Below are 19820 nucleotides of genomic sequence, written 5' to 3'. Positions count from 1 at the left end.
GAGTAAGTATGTTTTGTATACGAATCAGTAGTCTGCATGTAGGGTACTCGATCGAGTAAGTGACACTCGATAAAGCACGTGACTTACTCGATCGAGTAAGTCGGTTATCGGGTGATTTGCGACGGGTTTGTTAATAATGCGGATTAATATATAATACTCCGCCATCTTTTTCCTAAACACTTCTACAAACCTAAAAACACAAAAAGGAGAGATTGCAAGTTACGTTGTTCAATTCATTCGCATTATTGGCAAATCCCGGAGCTAGAAGTGTTGGTTTCCTTTGTTCTTTATACCGTTGTGATCCTTGCGTCAAGGGTAAGTTCTACATATCATTTTTATAGCATTTGGTTAATGTTGGTTAAACCCTAATTTGGGGATTTGGGGGTTTTTATGTTTTATGTGGTTAAGGTAGTAATTGTATGAATGTATGTAAAGGAGGAGGATTCGTAGAGGAGAGATTTTGAGACAGCTGCTAGATCGTCTGATTCTGTGATTGCTTTCCAGGTAGGGTTTCCCTACTCAGTATTAATTACATAATGTGTGGTGATTGTGCTGAAGTTAGTGATTGTTGATTGATTCAGACGGTTGTGATTTCGTATTATTGATTGATTCAGACGGTTATTGATTTTGTGTTGTGATTACTGTTTATCTGTCTGTGATCTTCGGGGTGCGTCCTTGGCTGAGTGGAGTCACTTGCGGGAGTGGTTTCACGCCCTTGATTCGCCATCCGTGGAACTCGCCACAGGAGGGGATGTGCACATTAATGAACATGGGTTTATCGCTCAATGGAGATGAGCGGGGCTTAGGTGGGAACGGCTGCGGTCCCCCACTGGCGGTGTGGAGTACCTGTTGCGATGGGTACTCTGGCAGGACTACACACTTTAGTGTGTAGTCAGTTGTGTGGAGATTGTTTATGGAGACTGGGGTTTGTTGTGTGTTGAGCTGTTTTGGCATTTGATTTGTTGTGGCTTGCTTTTATGTAAATAGTACTGACCTCATTTAAATGTTTTAAAAACTGTGGTTATCCATTCGGGGGTGGTGAGCAGTTATTGAGCAGGTATGAGACGACGCGTATGGGATAGCTGGGATGAGTCACCACGTTGCAGGTTAGAAGTCTTCCGCTGTGTCTGACACTTGATAGTATTTTTGACAGTAGACAGTTTTGAGAACTTGTATTTCTTTTTAACAGTTTTGGTTTTGGCATGTAATCACGTTAAACATTATTTACTTTTAAGTATGTTTCGTTATTGTCTTGATACGTGCATTTTACATAGTCTTTTTAGCCTATTTTAGCACGTATTTATATGCACTTTCATACTGTTTATATTGCATTTTGCTCCCGAACTGGCTACTTTGGTTCGTTTTGTCCGTTTTGTAGAAATGAACCCGAAAGTAGTGGAATCGTACCATTTTTCGTCCTTTTTGCATGCATTTTGAGGAGACGGGATTTTTCCTGAGTGGGTTTCTGCATTGGGATGCATGAAGGCATGGTTTACGAGGCATTCAAGCACGAGTTTAGGCTGATTTGAAGGAAGAAGACTCGATCGAGTGGTTTTATTACTTGATCGAATGGTTTCTGTGGCCTTGGTTGATCGATCGAGTGGATTTTTACTCGATCAAGAAGTGCTGGAAAGTGGAGTTACTCGATCGAGTAACATTTGTGTTCGATCGAGTAACTTATCTGGAGTTTTACTCGATCGAGTGGTTCTATTCTACTCGATCGAGTGGTTTTAGGCTTTCGTGGGCTTTAATTAGCCCGTGAACTTGTTTTAGCTTTTGAACTTAGTATATTTTCTATTTAAACGCAACTTTACTAGGTCATTAGCTATCTATTCAACTATTATTGAAATTATTATTCATTCTAAGCTTTATCTATCATTTCGAAGACTGCGTACTTTCTCTTTTTCACTATAACTTTATTTTCGGGGTTATTTCGCTCGGATTCGTTTGTTCTTTACGCCGGATTCTTGCAATTGTAATCTCTTTCTTCCTCTTTAATATTAATCTTTTATTTGTTCACTTTAATTACTTGTTTTGCTTCATTTAATTTATGCCCTAGTTACCTTTTTATGCAATTTAATCATCGTTTTATCATGTTTAATGTTAGTTTATAGTTTGTTATTAGTTTTGATAATATTAATAGCGATATGACTAGCTAAACCCGTTTCATGTTAGGATTAGGGGATCTACGGTAGAAATGTGACGATGTAGTGAATAAGTTAGACGAATTAATTGTGAGATTCTGTCACCATAGCAATATAACTGTATTTATCGACTTACTTGAGTGCACGCTTCTGAGTCACCTTTTTAATCTGGTTAAATTTAATCCTGGATCGGAAGATTGGACTAAATAGACCTGCTATGAACAGTAGACTACCCTGACGAGGACGGAAGTTAAGTTAGCGGAAGTTTAGGATAGAAAGTGGACCGGAAGGACCTTTCCATATCCATCTCGCAGTAATTTGTCTGAGTTGTTTATAGTTGAGTCATTGGACTGCCGTAGTGAACCGAAATCCTGACATGTCCCTTCCTTATTGATAGTTTATCACCTTTTTCTGCCTTTATTGCTCTTTTCTCTGCTTCTCTTCCTTTAAACCTTTTAGTTTAGAAAACCAATTTAAACACCCCCCCCCCCATTTTGTGACCAAATAGACGGACTCTTACAGATATCTTGCCTCCCTGAGGAGATCGACCTGACTTCCCTAGCTATATAGTTAGTTTAGTTAGTTATTTTTGATAGGTATACGATAGCCCTGTCAAATTTTGGCGCCGTTGCCGGGGAGGCAATTGCCCTATCTGTCTTTGTTTCGTTTATTTTATCCGTCTCAGGGAATTTTTATTCCTTGAGGCAGTTGTTATTTATTTTCTTTCAGTGTTGTGTATGCCCAGGTCAGACAGGTTTGAGTTAGTTTCAGCTGATTCTGAGCCAGAGAGACTATTTAGGCATAGACTCCGTCTGCAAAGAGAATCACGAAAGGAAAACTTGAGTACTTTTGAACCAGAGCTTCAGCATTTTCTATTTGCAGAGAATCCATCTTTTGAAGAAGATACTTTCAGTTCTGTAAACCAACAAGTAAAGATGTCGAACATTGCTAGTCACTCGGAGCCTAAAGCAGCATCAATTCCAAAGGATTTCAATCTCCAGACTGAGGATGGTAATATATTTGACATCCGTCCTTCCTATATCAATCTGGTGGAGAGAAATCTCTATAGAGGTATGACAGGTGAAGACCCGAGGAAGCACATGGAGGTCTTTACAGACTACTGTTCTACTATCCCCGCCACAAAGGGGGTAACTCAAGACAAGATTAAGGAGGTTCTGTTTCCTTTTTCTTTGACTGACTCAGCCAGGGAGTGGTTGACTGATATGGACCGCACGGCCGCAGGGGTTACTAACTGGGAGACCCTTGCTCTTGTTTTTTACAAGAGATATTTCCCTCCAGAGCGCACCAATCAGTCGAGGGCAAAGATTACCAGTTTCAAGCAGGCTCCTGATGAAACTCTATATGAAGCATGGTCCCGTTTCAAGAAGTTGGTGAGGTATATTCCTCACCATGGTTTTAATCCGTGGTTTCTATCTAACCAGTTCTACAATGGGCTGTACGATGATCACAGAGCCATACTTGATGCGTCATCTAATGGAAGATTCCAAGAGAATACTGACGATGATAAGGGATGGGCCCTTATTGAAGAGATGGCGAACCACTGTGCTAAGTATGGAAACCCGAGGGATGGTATTAGAACAGTTCATGCAGTCGATAAGCAAGTTGTGGCTCAACTGGAAGCCATGAATGCTAGATTTGATAAGTTGGAGTTACATTTTTCTGGGGAGCCTCAGACGGTCCATATGCTTACTAGAGGGGAGACCGTCACATGTGAGAGGTGTGGGAGCAACGACTGTAACACCCCCATTTATTTAAGGGCCTGAACTAGGACTCCTCAGATAAATGACGGTGTTACCATCTCGGTTTCCCGAGGTAGTGAATAACAAATTAAACTCCAAGGCAATTTATATAATATTTTAACTTAATTATTACAAAATTCTCCTTTTAAATTAAATTACAAAAACTGACGTAAATAAAAGTGAAGTCTTCTAGATGATGATCTAGCTACTAGGTCGTCTGATCCAGTGTCTCACGCCCATCAAGCTCCCGTCCTATCTCTTAAACCTGTCAAGTCTGCTCCCCATAAAACGGTTCATCACAGGTGTTCACGAATACACAGGGTCAACCACGAGGTTGAGTAGGGAGAACAATAAAACAGTAAATATGATATGCATGATACTCCGTCACCTCCATCTCCATCTCAACTCATCACACACATCTCATACCCCGGAACGCCCAGCCATACCGATCCCCGGTAGACTATATATCGACCAAGCCGATCCGCCACTCAATACTGAGGACACCAGGGCAAGTCTGCAGAACCACTGGGCCTTATCACAACATCACATCATATCTCATCATCGTCACCACCACACCATCCTCCAACTCCAATGCATATGCAATGCTCAACAGTAATCAATGCAACATGATATGTATATCAATGAATGAAATCATGCCAGCTATCAAAATAAGGGAATAACATAATCAACACGAACAGTTCAGTCAACCACACTCCAGTATATGAATCATAACATAAATTACAACCACGCACAAGTCATCGATCACAGCTCGGTCACATGTAACACAACAACTCAACACAATTTAACAACACCGGTAAGTCAAGTGTATTTCCCTACCTCAGATCTGCAGTCAAATAGTCGGGTGCTCAGTGATAATCCACAATAATTCGCCCTCTTTCTGCCGCCACTACCGCCACCTAGGGCCGCCTAAGAACGCCGCCAAACACTCCTAGCTGCTCCTTGCTATGCCGTCTACAACCGTGGCTACCCTCTCTCTCTCTTTATGCGTGAGTGGTTGAGATATCAGTTGAGGAAAGGAGGGAGGCGTGAGGGAAGAGGGAGGCGGAAATGAGGGAGGGATTAGGGTAGTGATTAGGTTAATCTTAGGTTAAAAATTAGGTTATATGGTAAATGGGTAAATGGGTTATATCATTTGGTAAATGGGTAATTGGGTTATGACATCTTGACCCAAAAATGCCACCTAAACTATAAACCCGACTCGTCTTACAATATGAATCCATTAATTACTTTTACGATACTACTAATTAATAATATCACGCTCAAATAAAATACGGGGTATTACAGTCTTCCCCCCTTAAAATGAACTTCGTCCCGAAGTTCGCTCATCTACCAAACCTCCAAATACCACCGTGGTTACCAAAACAGATTTCCTAGTACCAGATCTCATGAACTTAAGCGGTTGAAACGGTATGTTACATTCTACCCTCCTAAAAAGAAAGTTACGTCCCGGAACTTACTTCATGCAAATCTATTACCACTCATGAACTCATGCAACTATCGGAGCGCCATAACAGCAGCAGTTTAATTACACAACATAGAGAACTCATTTGTATGGGTACCACGCAACGAAACATCAGCGAAACATCAGCTTGAACAAACTACGATCTACAACTTGATCAGCACCACAATCTATACACAAGTGGAACATAAACCTTAAGATTTTACAATCCTACCCAACTAAAAACATGGTTACGTCCTCGTAACCTCTTCTCAATTTTCATATTCCAATGTAACAAAACACTGTCAACAACATGTAATCAGAAAAGAACACATGACCAAAAGATTTAAAGAACATTAAAGTTGAAAACAAGGTTTTATTATGAGATTAACTGATTGTCAACAAGTATCACTTATTACTTAGTTCATGCTTGACTTAAAACACAACATCGAACTAAAAGAACAACAAGAAGGAACCAAAGGTTTACACGGTTTCACAACAGACCGATCATGGTGTTACTAGCCCTAACCTAACGGTCCTTAGGTCGCGCTTCCTCTATTTCTGGTGACTTCCACGTCATTCTCTTTCTGGTTCACCTCTTCCCCGAAGGCTGGCATGGGTGGTTCAGTCGTACTTTCGGCATCAGGTACATTAGCGTAAAATTCGTGTCTCAGGTCGCCTGCTATGAATTCAAAGGTATGCTCGGGCGGGTATTTGGCCCCGCCGCAGTAATTAGGGTCACGGAATAGCCTCATGCAATGGGTGGTCAACTCTCTCATATAAAATCGTTTGCTGTCTTTTAGTGTGCCAGAGTCAGGAATAGAATCGATAAGGGTATACGCTCTTAATCGAGTATTAGTTAAATACTCGGGGTGCCCATTATGGCCATACATGTCCATGGCAAAGTGCAAAGTCTCTCACAATGCTCATTAAAGTCATCATCAAGTGACATGTGAGTCTTGCGGGTGTACATTGTAGGGATCCATCCTACAAAATGGAAGGTTAACAAATTTAGACACAAGGGTGTTAAGACAAGGGACTCATCCTCGAGGTTTAAGTGTGCGAAAGATATATAACAAGTTTTCGTGGTAATCTGTTGTAATACCAGGGTTTTGGTCAATTCAAGATCATCACAATTCGCATTATCTACCAGAGAACAATCATTTTAGAAATATCAACTGCAAGAATACACGTAAACCAAAGATACAATCTATATTGACCCTACCAAATTCCACCCCAAGTCAAAACCGTTACAGCCCGAATAATTGAACGATCTGCTACTATTAAATCACCAGAGTATTAAAATATGCGGTACATGAGCATTACTTAAACACCTCGAACCCATAGAAAACATAACACGTAATCAAAACCTTTTTACTCATCGACATACAACACTTAATTGGCCAACTTGTTTGATATAAATTTGAAACATATTCGCTAATAAAAGTAACAACATATGATCCATGCCAACACAACACTACTTCCATATCACACATGTGTTTGACATCATAGCAACCATATCGTTCAATTGTGTCCAGCAACTTAGTACCACTCATTTTCAGCAAAACAACCGATATCGCATAAATAGTTTAAACATACATTCACCATCGTATACTTTGTAGAATTCTAGCTATAGTAAAAGATTAGCAACTTGGAAACTTCACTGATTTGCACGACTTAAATACTTAGGCAACCTGTAGACTCAATTAAATGTAACTATAACGACTATCATTTAAACCAATGCATATCATGTGAATCATCAAAGGGTTATCCTATTATAATTGTCAACATAGTTATCATAACAATCTTCATGTTAATATAATTGATAATAACGACACGAGAATATAAATATGCCAATTGTCGTGTTATATCAAACAGTTTCCCTTATATCATACCCATGCATTTGCAAGAATCACTTTAGTGCTTTACGACGTTGTAATAACGAACATATTCAATAACAAGAATAACAACACTGCTTATTATCATGTTATAGGTTTTAGGTTCGACTGAAATAATTTAATGCAATGAAGGCAATAAGTATAACTATAGGCACACAGACTCACATAAAGGACCTTAGGACTCAGATGACGTCCTACATGTGGGAACATTTAGACATACTCATTACTACCATCCATGTGTAAACATTTAAACATAATTATTATAAATATTCACGCGAGTATATTAGAACAATCAAGTTAACATTTAACGCCACCAACTTTACCAAGATATGACAATATAGTTTTATATTTATATATATCCGACCACTATACAAATATGATGAACACACCAGAGATATTACAACATGCCAAACATATATAAAATATGCAACAACTGGACTCGTATAAAATATTTCACCCTCGATTAAGGATCAGATTAAGCTATTCAATTTCACTCATACTATCATGCCAACAATGTTATAAACTAAACTTTAATTTTTTTATCACTTGTTAAGATACATAACCAATGAATATGTGTGCTACTATCATCATATAAGGACACTATAATTTCACATTAATAAGGCTCATGAAATAATCGAACAACTGTATGAAAACTCAACATAGAATTCACATTTTAAAAGTTATGATTCACGTTGTAACTTCCAAAAATCACGAATAAATAACCGTTCAACGAAAACTTGAGTTATATTACTTTTTATAACATACAGAGAGTTAATAATTCGTGAGAAAAAGAATGAGGTACAAAGCTCAAGAATTCAATTTTTAAAGGATTTTACAACTCAGTTGGTCCAAACAAGTATGTGACAGCAATTGATCCGAAACTTGGGTCAGTTTGCAAAACTTACCATTTAATATAGAGACATCAAGAATTTTCGTGGCTTATCAATTTGAAAACATATGCGAATCTTCTGATCGATGGAGTTGGAATTATGCAAAAAAATATTAATACAATTTAAATGAGGATTTTTACAAAATCGTTGGTCAAAACATCACTGCACAGGAACTTCCTGACCACAGCCCACTAAAATATTTATTACTCCTAATCCGTATATCCTATAAGCATGAAACCAACTCCAAATGAACACTAACTCACGAGGATATCTCTCATAAAATTTTTATCCATAGGCAATAAACAGAAAAGAAATGGCAGTAAGGTCAATTAAAGAGTAAAATCAAACAAAACGAGTTTCAGCACTAGGTCATTCTTTACTATGTTACAAGCTCTTATGAGCATACTATGTATACTAACCCAACCCAACTTAAATCTCACACTTTGTACTTACGTAAACATCTATCCCATAGAATCCCTTCGCATCTCGATCTACTCCTTACATCTAAATCACGATTGCTATGACTAGAAACATGCAATTCAATAGTGTTTCTGATTACTATCACAATACTATACTAGCATGGCTTCGGGATCACATAACCGCATATCGCTAGACATAATAGCACTATCAACACGTCATTCAACATCCATCCAGATAAATATCATCATTTCGCAATTATTTTCACGCTCACGATTACCACAATCCAACACTTCATTAATTATCAACCTGAACACGAAAATTTATTTCTCATCTCTACAACATCATATGATCACGTCATCATTCATACAAAATACTTACCGTAACGTTGTCCTGCAGAATGGTTAGAATATATGGGTCTCAACGTATACATCAACTCGATTATATCCAAGGTTTTCCTTTTAACTACCCCATTCACTCAATTTATCTCGGGTTACAGTTGGTTCAAAATCGAGAGGGCAAAAGAGCACGCATTAAGGGCGCCTTCTTAACCGCACTGTGAGCTCCTAACAGTTTATTCCCAGGGGTTCATTTTATTTAGACACATCCTACGTTCATTGGGTTCATTGGTTTAGGCCTGAGGATCGTTCGCTCTGATACCACTTTGTAACACCCCCATTTATTTAAGGGCCTGAACTAGGACTCCTCAGATAAATGACGGTGTTACCATCTCGGTTTCCCGAGGTAGTGAATAACAAATTAAACTCCAAGGCAATTTATATAATATTTTAACTTAATTATTACAAAATTCTCCTTTTAAATTAAATTACAAAAACTGACGTAAATAAAAGTGAAGTCTTCTAGATGATGATCTAGCTACTAGGTCGTCTGATCCAGTGTCTCACGCCCATCAAGCTCCCGTCCTATCTCTTAAACCTGTCAAGTCTGCTCCCCATAAAACGGTTCATCACAGGTGTTCACGAATACACAGGGTCAACCACGAGGTTGAGTAGGGAAAACAATAAAACAGTAAATATGATATGCATGATACTCCGTCACCTCCATCTCCATCTCAACTCATCACACACATCTCATACCCGGAACGCCCAGCCATACCGATCCCCGGTAGACTATAAATATCGACCGAAGCCGATCCGCCACTCAACGGTGAGGACACCAGGGCAAGTCCCGCAGAACCACTGGGCCTTATCACAACATCACATCATATCTCATCATCGTCACCACCACACCATCCTCCAACTCCAATGCATATGCAATGCTCAACAATAATCAATGCAACATGATATGTATATCAATGAATGAAATCATGCCAACTATCAAAATAAGGGAATAACATAATCAACACGAACAGTTGATCAACCACACTCCAAAGATATGAATCATAACATAAATTACAACCACGCACAAGTCATCGATCACAGCTCGGTCACATGTAACACAACAACTCAACACAATTTAACAACACCGGTAAGTCAAGTGTATTTCCCTACCTCAGATCTGCAGTCAAATAGTCGGGTGCTCAGTGATAATCCACAATAATTCGCCCTCTTTTTCGCCGCCACTACCGCCACCTAGGGCCGCCTAAGAACGCCGCCAAACACTCCTAGCTGCTCCTTGCTATGCCGTCTACAACCGTGGCTACCCTCTCTCTCTCTTTATGCGTGAGTGGTTGAGATATCAGTTGAGGAAAGGAGGGAGGCGTGAGGGAAGAGGGAGGCGGAAATGAGGGAGGGATTAGGGTAGTGATTAGGTTAATCTTAGGTTAAAAATTAGGTTATATGGTAAATGGGTAAATGGGTTATATCATTTGGTAAATGGGTAATTGGGTTATGACATCTTGACCCAAAAATGCCACCTAAACTATAAACCCGACTCGTCTTACAATATGAATCCATTAATTACTTTTACGATACTACTAATTAATAATATCACGCTCAAATAAAATACGGGGTATTACAACGACGGTCACACTGCTGTTGGCTGTCTTACAGAGAAGGAACAGGTCCTTGCCTTTCAATAATACAGGCAAGGAGGGGGTTCCTATTATAACAACTAAGGGGCAGTCCATCCCAATTTGAGGTGGACAAGTCAAAATGTGCTCAATCCTACCCCTCCTCCGCACCAGCAGCAGTCATATGTCCCTCCATATAAGACTCAACAAGGCTTTCAGAAGCCTCATTCCTTTCCTACACCTAATCAAGGTGCCTCATATTCTGGTGGGGTAAGTGAGATAGGTGAGTTGAAGACGATGTTGCAGTCTTCGACAAAGCAGTGGAAGTTAAGCGAGCAACAAAAAGATGCATCTATAAAGGCACTTGAAACGCAAGTTGCCCAGTTAGCCGCAAACCAGTCCACAAGGAAGCCGGGTCATTTACCATCACAAGCTGACAAAAATCCACATGAGATGGTAAATTTAATTAATTTGAGAAGCGGTCGTTCATATGAGGGACCGGAAGTGTTGAAATCAGACCCGAGGAAGGAAAATATTGCTGATGAACAGTGTTCTGGCAAAGAAAAGGAGCTGACGGCAAAGAAAGTACTCGATCGACTAGTTTACGAGGGTCGATCGAGTAAAAATGCTGAAGAAAGTACTCGATCGAGTGGAATTTCTACTCGATCGAGTGAACAGGGAAAAGAAGTTGTTCGATCGAGTGATTTTTCTACTCGATCGAGTGACTCTGTTGAAATTTCTACTCGATCGAGAGGTATTTTTGGTCGATCCAGTAATGCAGATAAAGAACAGCTCGATCGAGAGCCTGCTAGTGCTCGATCGAGTGAAAAATCGCCTGAAAGACCTCGTTCGAGAGGAAAGAAGCGTCCGAAGGATTTGGAGCTTAATCCGGCTGACACGTTGGAAGAAAGGAACAAGGGACTCGAGATACCCATCACGGTTCCCTTCCCGAGGTGTTTGCAAAGTACTAAAGCTAATCAACAATTCGACAAATTTGCCGAACTCCTGAAGAGCTTGCAGGCCACTGTGCCATTCGCCGAACTGCTGACACAGGTACCCTTTTACCTTAAATTTATGAAAGAAATTTTATCGCGTAAGAGGCACATTAATGATCATGAGACGGTAGCTTTGACCGAGGTAGGGACGGCCCTAGTTCAAAATAAGTTACCTCCCAAACAGTCAGACCCGGGTAGTTTTTCGATTCCGTGTCATATTGGTACCCATTTGATTGATAACGCGTTATGCGATCTTGGCGCTAGCGTGAGTGTCTTACCGCTGTCTCTGGCTAAGAGACTTGGTTTGACAAAGTTTAATTGCTCAAACATGACTGTTCAGATGGCCGACCGTAGCATATCACGGCCACTAGGTGTAATAGAATATATACCCGTTAAGATCGGGAGGTTCTTTATTCCCGTTGATTTCGTTGTACTTGACATTCCCGAAGATGCACATTCCCCTATTATTTTAGGGAGACCATTTTTATTTACTGCCCGTGCAGTAATAGATGTCGGGGGCAAGACATTGACTTTTCAGGTTGGGGACGAGGAATTGATATTCCATCAGTCCAAGTTCCGGAGGGCTCCCATGCAAGCTCAGCCTTGCAATGCCCTCTCTTCTATTGACCCCCCTATTGACACCCCAAATGAGAATTTGGAACATTGTGCTGCTATTGTGACCCCTCCGCCTCAGGTTGAGAGCAAAAAGGAGGAAAGTTCGTCTATTTTCCTTGCTGCAGGTACAGGTGAAAATATTGCAGGAGCTGTCAAAGGGCATTGTGCAATTAATGTCATTCAAAGTGGGAGTGACGATGTTAAAGCCGGTGAGAAAGGAGTAAGGACGAGAAAAGTTCGCGCATATGTGGATGTCAACTATTCTCCTCCTAACGATTCAAGTTCAAGCTCGTGGAAATTAAAGAGGACGATCAATGTTGCTAAGATGACGTCCTCCAGTCAGGAGCCCTCCAAGGGGCTACTGAATTGCCTTGGGAAGTGAGCGGGGAAATGCCCCGTGTACCAATTTGTAAGAACAATTTTTAAATTTCCCGTTGAATTTTATTTATTGCTTTTAATTAGGACAATTAGAATTTAGACAATTTTTAGTGTAGATTAGAGACTATAGACTGTTACTTCGCGTATTTGGTATTTTGGGATATTTTTGCAAGTGTTTTTATGGAGGTTTGGGTAATTTTACGCAAATTCAAAGGAATAAAGGCGAATTCAAGAGCTTACACGAGGAAAAGAGCTCGATCGAGTACTTTTTGTACTCGATCGAGTGAAATGTGTTCGATCGAGTGATTTCATATTACTCGATCGAGTAAAGCTGAAAAGGGGAGTTCTCGATCGAGTAAATTTTTACTCGATCGAGTAGCTGGATCCATGAAGTCCTCGATCGAGCAGTTTTAAACCACTCGATCGAGTGATTTGGGAAATGACACGCATGGAGTTTTCTTTAACTTCCTTCTTTTTTATTGTTATTTCATTTTCACCCAAATTTTTCGACTGCTTCCTCTTTTGCGATAAAACAAACCCCAAATTCCTCCATTTTCTTGCCCTTTTGCCAAATCCGTCACCTACATTTTGTTACTTGTTAATTAATCGTCAAAAGTCCTCTACTTCCCCTCTGATTTTCGTTGTTTTACACGGTCTATTGAGGATTCTAGGGTTTGCGATTTTTCGATCAAAAAAATCTCCATTCTTGCTTGTTTCTTGCCGATTAATTGCAATTTGTAGGTTCTTAATCATCAAGTAAGTGATCCTTACACTTCTTTGCATTTAAATTTCACTTATTTTGCATTTTATGAAGTGAATTAGGACCTAGGTTTCGATTTTCTGTTGTGGGTCGAAATTATCGACTATAATTTTGATTCAATGCTTAGTCTTGCTTGCTTGATGCTTAATCCTGTCTCCTCATTGATATTAAATTGCCTAGTTCGAATTTTGCGCGAAATTCGCAATTAGGGGTGATTTTCAGTCGAAATTTTCGGCTGACAACTGGGTTTTCATGCTGTCATATGCTTAATTTACTTAAGTTGTTGCTTAATTGCTGCCTTTGATGCCTGCTACCCCGCCCCTATCGCTGCTTACCCGCTTTATTCGAAATTTTTGAGGAAAATTGGGAATTTTTGTGCTGTAGTCGAGACTTACGACTGATTAGGGGAATTGTCATGCTGTTTTCATGCCGTATTCATGCTGTTTAGCTGTCATTTTCTTATCAAATTCCCCTGACCAATTTGTTTAGGATGGATTCTATCTCGATGCCCTCTTCGAGCTCCTCTCCCAGTCCGTCCCTGTCTCTGTCTGAGACGGTAGTCCCTGCTGCTACTACCGTCTCCACACCTGCCAGTACATGTGTTTTTCTAGTTTCTTTTGCCGGTACTGTGTTTACTGCTGCTAGCACTGCTGCTAGCCAGGTTTTAGCTGCCACTTCAGTCACAGCCACCACTGCTGCTAGCACTGCTGCTAGTCTTTCTTCTTCAGTGGTGGTCACAGCAGCCACATCCTCTACTTCAGCCACGACGGACTCACCTGCAGCTGCAGCTGCCTTTAGAGCGGCTCTAGTTCCTCGCACCGTCACTGGACGGGCTTCTACTTCGGGTTCTAGAGGCCGGGGCCGAGGTCGTGGACGTGCTCGTTCTACGCCAGCTCCGAGTAGTTCTACTTCTGCTACTCCTGGTGGCACGGTTACCATCTGAGGGGATGACTCCCTCGACTCCCACCCTGAGTACCCGTAGGTAATTTTCGTTAACGGTGTACATCGTAAGAGGTTTTATAACCTCGTTGGCTGTGATTTTTTATCTACCCGGTTCTTAGATAAACCGGCACTTGAGAGACTCGGCTTCTACGAGTCAGTTTGTGAGCTTTTACGGGGCACGGGGATGGCCGGACTCATCACTATAAGTGGCCACACCTTTCTGGAGCTGAGTCTTGAGTTCCTCAGCTCCTTCACCTTATCCTCCGGGGCACACGACGCTGCCCCCACTAGTCCTTCCGTGTCATTCCGGTTGTTCAACCGGACTTTTTCGATGACTTTGGAAGAGTTTGGTATCAGACTCGACCTTTCCTTTACGGGCGACACTGCTGCCCCTAGGAAGGTCATTCGTCAGCTTTGGTGGACCTTGGCCCAGACCACCTTTCCCGAGCGAAGGCTCGCGCAGGTCCACCTTCCCCCTGCCCGTTACTTTCTTAGACTGATGGGGAGCACCATTTTTGGCCGAAGGGAGCCAAACAACATCAACAACAACGAGCTCTCCATCTTAGGCGGTTACCTGAACATTGACCGCGAGGGTCCTTTTACCCTCAACATCGCCTATCTGACCGCCCAGTACTTCCAGGCCCAGGGGAAGAAGGTCACGGGATCTATTGTCTGCGGTGGCATAGCCACCATTCTTGCCCGTTCCCTTTTCCCAGCCTGGCCTTGTGACTTACCGTACCTCGAGGGAGAGAGGTATCTGAGTCTAGATGCCATGCATTCTCAGCATTGGCTGACCACAGACTACCGGACATGGAAGATAGATGGTTCCTTGTCCGTGGACTTACCTTGTTCCCTCTATACGAGTATCACATGAGTCGACACAGGCTCGTATGGAGCGGGAAATTGCTTTGACTTTGTTCCCTCTATACGAGTATCACATGAGTCGACACCGTCCGATCACAGAGGGTTGGCCACACCCTTCCTTTTACCGGTACCCAGCTGAGGGGTACCCGGAGTCTGCTGAGGAGGACGAGGACGAGGACCCGGCGCCGGCGGAGAAAGCTCGAGCTGAGCAGAGGAGGAGGAGAGAGCTAGAGGTAGACCCGGACTTCAGGGTGACGGTGGAGGACGTGCGCGACAGCGACGAGGAGGCTGACGAGTAGCGACTGGTCTACTCACTTCCCCAGTTTTCTGGCTGGTTTGGGGAAGTTCGTGTTTTGTATGTACATCTCACTCTTTTATTTTTGTCTCCTATTTATTTTATTCTTTTTATTCTTTATTGGTTGTATATTCCCGTTCCCATGTATATATCTGCTGGTGTATGCTGGAGGACAATGAGGGCGTTGTCCGTTTTGGTTTGGGGAGGGTATGTCATCCTTTTGAGTCTGCATTTGCATTTGTTTTGCATTCACGTTTATTTATTTCAGTTTGCATTGTTTATTCATTTCATAAAAATAAAAAAAAATAAAAAAAATTAGAAAAATTTCAAAATTCAAAAATTTTCACGTTTATTTTTGCATATAGGTTGAGTCGGAACGGTTGATTTCCGTGATGATATTGCACTATAACTTGTCATTTTACTTGAGCCTTGCACTTCTGTTGATAGTTATTAGCTTTGTCATACGCATAGTCTACGAGTTTCTGTTCAAATATAGTCGATCGTTTAGACTTGACCGATAAATTGGCAACCTACTTTACAATTTTCGAGGTTTAGAGCCCATAATCGGTGACATTCATGACCAGTTCATTAGGAATTGAGAGTAGTACTCCTTGCATAGCATGTTCATCATTTTTGCACTTTTATGACATTCGATTTCTTGTCAAATGCACACATTCGGGTTTGTGGTGGGTGTCACATGCAGGGAGGTGCTTGCAAATTTTCCCTTTTCCTTATATTTTTCACCCATTTAGCTCCACTTAAGCCAAAACTTGCCTTTTTGACCCATTAGCTACATCCCAAACTGAGCCTGCCTAGTCAAGCTAGTTTAGTATATCCTTTTGTGGTATGATTTTTCGTCTGCAGTTTGGCCCGTGTGTATATGATTGGAGTTGGTGGAAATAGAGGAAGGAGAAAAAAAAAGAAAGAAAAAAAAAATTGAAAAAGAAAGAAAAAAAGAAGAAAAACGTGAAAAGAAAAGAAAAAAAATTAAAAAATCAGAAATCACGTTGTACAGTGATAGAAAAGAAGAAAAAAGAGTTTGAAATTTTTTTGACTTGTTTTAGTTACTTCTTTAGACAGTGTTAAAAAAGGAAAGTTTGTGACCGTCTAACTCCTCCATTCTTATTCCACATTTTTGAGGAGATTGAGTATGAGATTAGTGAGTTGTGTGCCAAATGAAGGGCATTTGTACTTTAATTTTCAGTCAGTTGAGATTCGGATGGTTTTATATGGTCCTGTTAAGAACTAGCTTGACGCTTTTACCTCCACATTACCATAACTTGTTTTGCCTTTTCTCACTTGAACCTCACTATTCCCATATTATTTGTAAGCCCTCGGCTGTGACGGACATTATTGGTTGGAGTGTGTGCATTAGTACTTGAATTGTTTTTCATTTTTGTTGCATGCATGCTATGTAGGTCGCAGTTAGGTGAGTGACTGTTTTTCCTTCTCTCTTTTACATATAACATTCACCCTTTGCTTCATGAGAGAAGAGTGACCACGTGAGAGTCCGATTTTGTTGGTCTTGCAAGGTCGATAGGTTGGCTATATTTCGAATGACTTATAACTCGTTTGCGTATTGACTGCTTAGCTATAACTGTTAATTTTTGTTGCATTAAATTGGTTCAAGTAGACAAGTTAAGCTAGCTCTGAGTTTTCATTTTCGTTCCATTAGTTGCATTTTAGTTTACTCGAGGGCGAGTAAAGGTTCGGTTTGGGAAGATTTGATACGTGCATTTTATATAGTCCTTTTAGCCTATTTTAGCACGTATTTATATGCACTTTCGTACTGTTTATATTGCATTTTGCCCCCGAACTGGCTACTTTGGTTCGTTTTGTCCGTTTTGTAGAAATGAACGAGAAAGTAGTGGAATCGAACCATTTTTCGTCCTTTTTGCATGCATTTTGAGGAGACGGGATTTTTCCTGAGTGAGTTTCTGCATTGGGATGCGTGAAGGCACGGTTTACGAGGCAGTCGGGCACGAGTTTAGGCTGATTTAAAGAAAGAAGACTCGATCGAGTGGTTTTATTACTCGATCGAGTGGTTTCTGTGGCCTTGGTTGATCGATCGAGTGGATTTTTACTCGATCAAGAAGTGCTGGAAAGTGGAGTTACTCGATCGAGTAACATTTGTGTTCGATCGAGTAACTTATCTGGAGTTTTACTCGATCGAGTGGTTCTATTCTACTCGATCGAGTGGTTTTAGGCTTTCGTGGGCTTTAATTAGCCCGTGAACTTGTTTTAGCTTTTGCACTTAGTTTATTTTCTATTTAAACGGAACTTTACTAGGTCATTAGCTATCTATTCAACTATTATCGAAATTATTATTCATTCTAAGCTTTATCTATCATTTCAAAGACTGCGTACTTTCTCTTTTTCACTGTAACTTTATTTTCGGGGTTATTTTGCTTGGATTCGTTTGTTCTTTTTGCCGGATTCTTGCAATTGTAATCTCTTTCTTCCTCTTTAATATTAATCTTTCATTTGTTCACTTTAATTACTTGTTTTGCTTCATTTAATTTCTGCCCTAATTACCTTTTTATGCAATTTAATCATCGTTTTATCATGTTTAATGTTAGTTTATACTTTGTTATTAGTTTTGATAATATTAATAGCGATATGAGTAGCTAAACCCGTTTCAAGTTAGGATTATGGGATCTACGGTAGAAATGTGACGATGTAGTGAATAAGTTAGACGAATTAATTGTGAGATTCTGTCACCATAGCAATATAACTGTATTTATCGACTTAGTTGAGTGCACGCTTCTGAGTCACCTTTTTAATCTGGTTAAATTTAATCCTGGATCGGAAGATTGGACTAAATAGACCTGCTATGAACATTAGACTACCCTAACGACGACGGAAGTTAAGTTAGTGGAAGTTTAGGATAGAAAGTGGACGGGAAGAACCTTTCCATATCCGTTTCGCAGTAATTTGTCTGAGTTGTTTACAGTTGAGTCACTGGACTGCCGTAGTGAACCGAAATCCTGACATGTCCTTTCCTTATTGATAGTTTATCACCTTTTTCTGCCTTTATTGCTCTTTTCTCTGCTTCTCTTCCTTTAAACCTTTTAGTTTAGAAAACCAATTTAAACACCCCCCATTTTGTGACCAAATAGACGGACTCTTACATATATCTTGCCTCCCTGAGGAGATCGACCTGACTTCCCTAGCTATATAGTTATTTTAGTTAGTTATTTTTGATAGGTATACGACAGCCCTGTCATGTCTTATGATTATCATTGCCTCGGGAAACCGAGATGGTGACGTCCTTATACCTAAGTGGTCCTGGTAAGGCACTTGGAGTATGGGGGTGTCACAGAGAGATCAAGCAAATTCTTGAGAAAGTAGTTATCAAGACTCGTAAGGATTGGAGCATGAAACTTGATGACACTCTTTGGGCTTATAGGACGGTCTATAAGACCCCCATAGGAGCTTCCCCTTACAAGTTAGTCTATGGAAAGGCTTGCCACTTGCCAATTGAGTTGGAATACAAGGCCGTTTGGGCAATCAAAGCTCTCAATCTTGATCTCAAGTTAAGTGGAGAAAAGAGGATCTTACAAATCGAAGAGTTGGAGAAATTTCGACTTCACTCATATGCGAATGCAAAGATCTACAAAGAGCGCACTAAAATGCTCCATGACAAGAGGATCAAGCAAAAGGCATTGCACAATGGAGATAAAGTCCTTCTATTTAACTTTAGATATCGACTCTTCCCTGGAAAGTTGAATTCACGATGGACGGGTCCCTTTGTGATCACAAATGTTGGAAAGTATGAAGACTTTGAGATTATGTCGGAAGAAGGAAATAAATTCAAGGTCAATGGTCAAAGAATCAAGCCATACTATGAAGGAGCCTTCATAGGATAGGTTAAGGCCATCCGCCTTGAGCCTCTCCCACCATGAAAAAGCATTGAAACGGAGGAGAGTTTAGTGGAGTCCTCTTTAAAACACCACTTATAAATATACTAACTTACATTCTTGCACTTAACTTCTTTGCATTGCATTTTAATTACCTTGTTTTAAGCATAATTTTTGACATAAGAGTAAGTAAGGGAGGGTTACTAATCAAATTTGAAGTGTGAAGGATATGAATTCGAGTGTGTGGAAGCTATGCCTAGGCTAAGAGAGCCTATAGCACTCAATTCATTGCTAGGAAGCTAGAAGGAGGAAGCCTGAGAAGAGCTAAAAGGAGGGTCCCCACGAGTTGGCCTCAACCCGTGGGAGTTGGAGCCAAGAAGCCTTGAAGAAAAAAAATCTGTAGCAAAGGACGGGCGTCCTGGGATCGACCCGGGTGTCCCAATGCTCGGGACGGGCATGCTAGCTTGGGGACGCACGTACCCATCTACTTCTACAAAAACTCCTGCAGCAGGAAACGCACGGCTCCCTCACCAGTCCGCGCGTCGCCCTCCCGTGCTCCTCTCCTATAGAC

At 40.8% G+C, this 19820-nt stretch overlaps 1 non-coding gene across 1 annotated transcript; it reads right to left on the bottom strand.

Annotated features, from left to right (window-relative positions):
* Positions 1-3455: 3455 nt before the first annotated feature.
* On the bottom strand, positions 3456-3561 carry LOC141622412 (small nucleolar RNA R71). Its single transcript, XR_012532960.1, has one exon. It is a non-coding gene; the product is annotated as a small nucleolar RNA R71 (small nucleolar RNA).
* Between the last annotated feature and the right edge of the window lie 16259 nt (positions 3562-19820).

This window comes from Silene latifolia, chromosome 1, assembly GCF_048544455.1.
Source record: "Silene latifolia isolate original U9 population chromosome 1, ASM4854445v1, whole genome shotgun sequence".
NCBI classification, from domain to species: domain Eukaryota; kingdom Viridiplantae; phylum Streptophyta; class Magnoliopsida; order Caryophyllales; family Caryophyllaceae; genus Silene; species Silene latifolia.
This window is presented reverse-complemented; position numbering and strand designations above follow the sequence as displayed.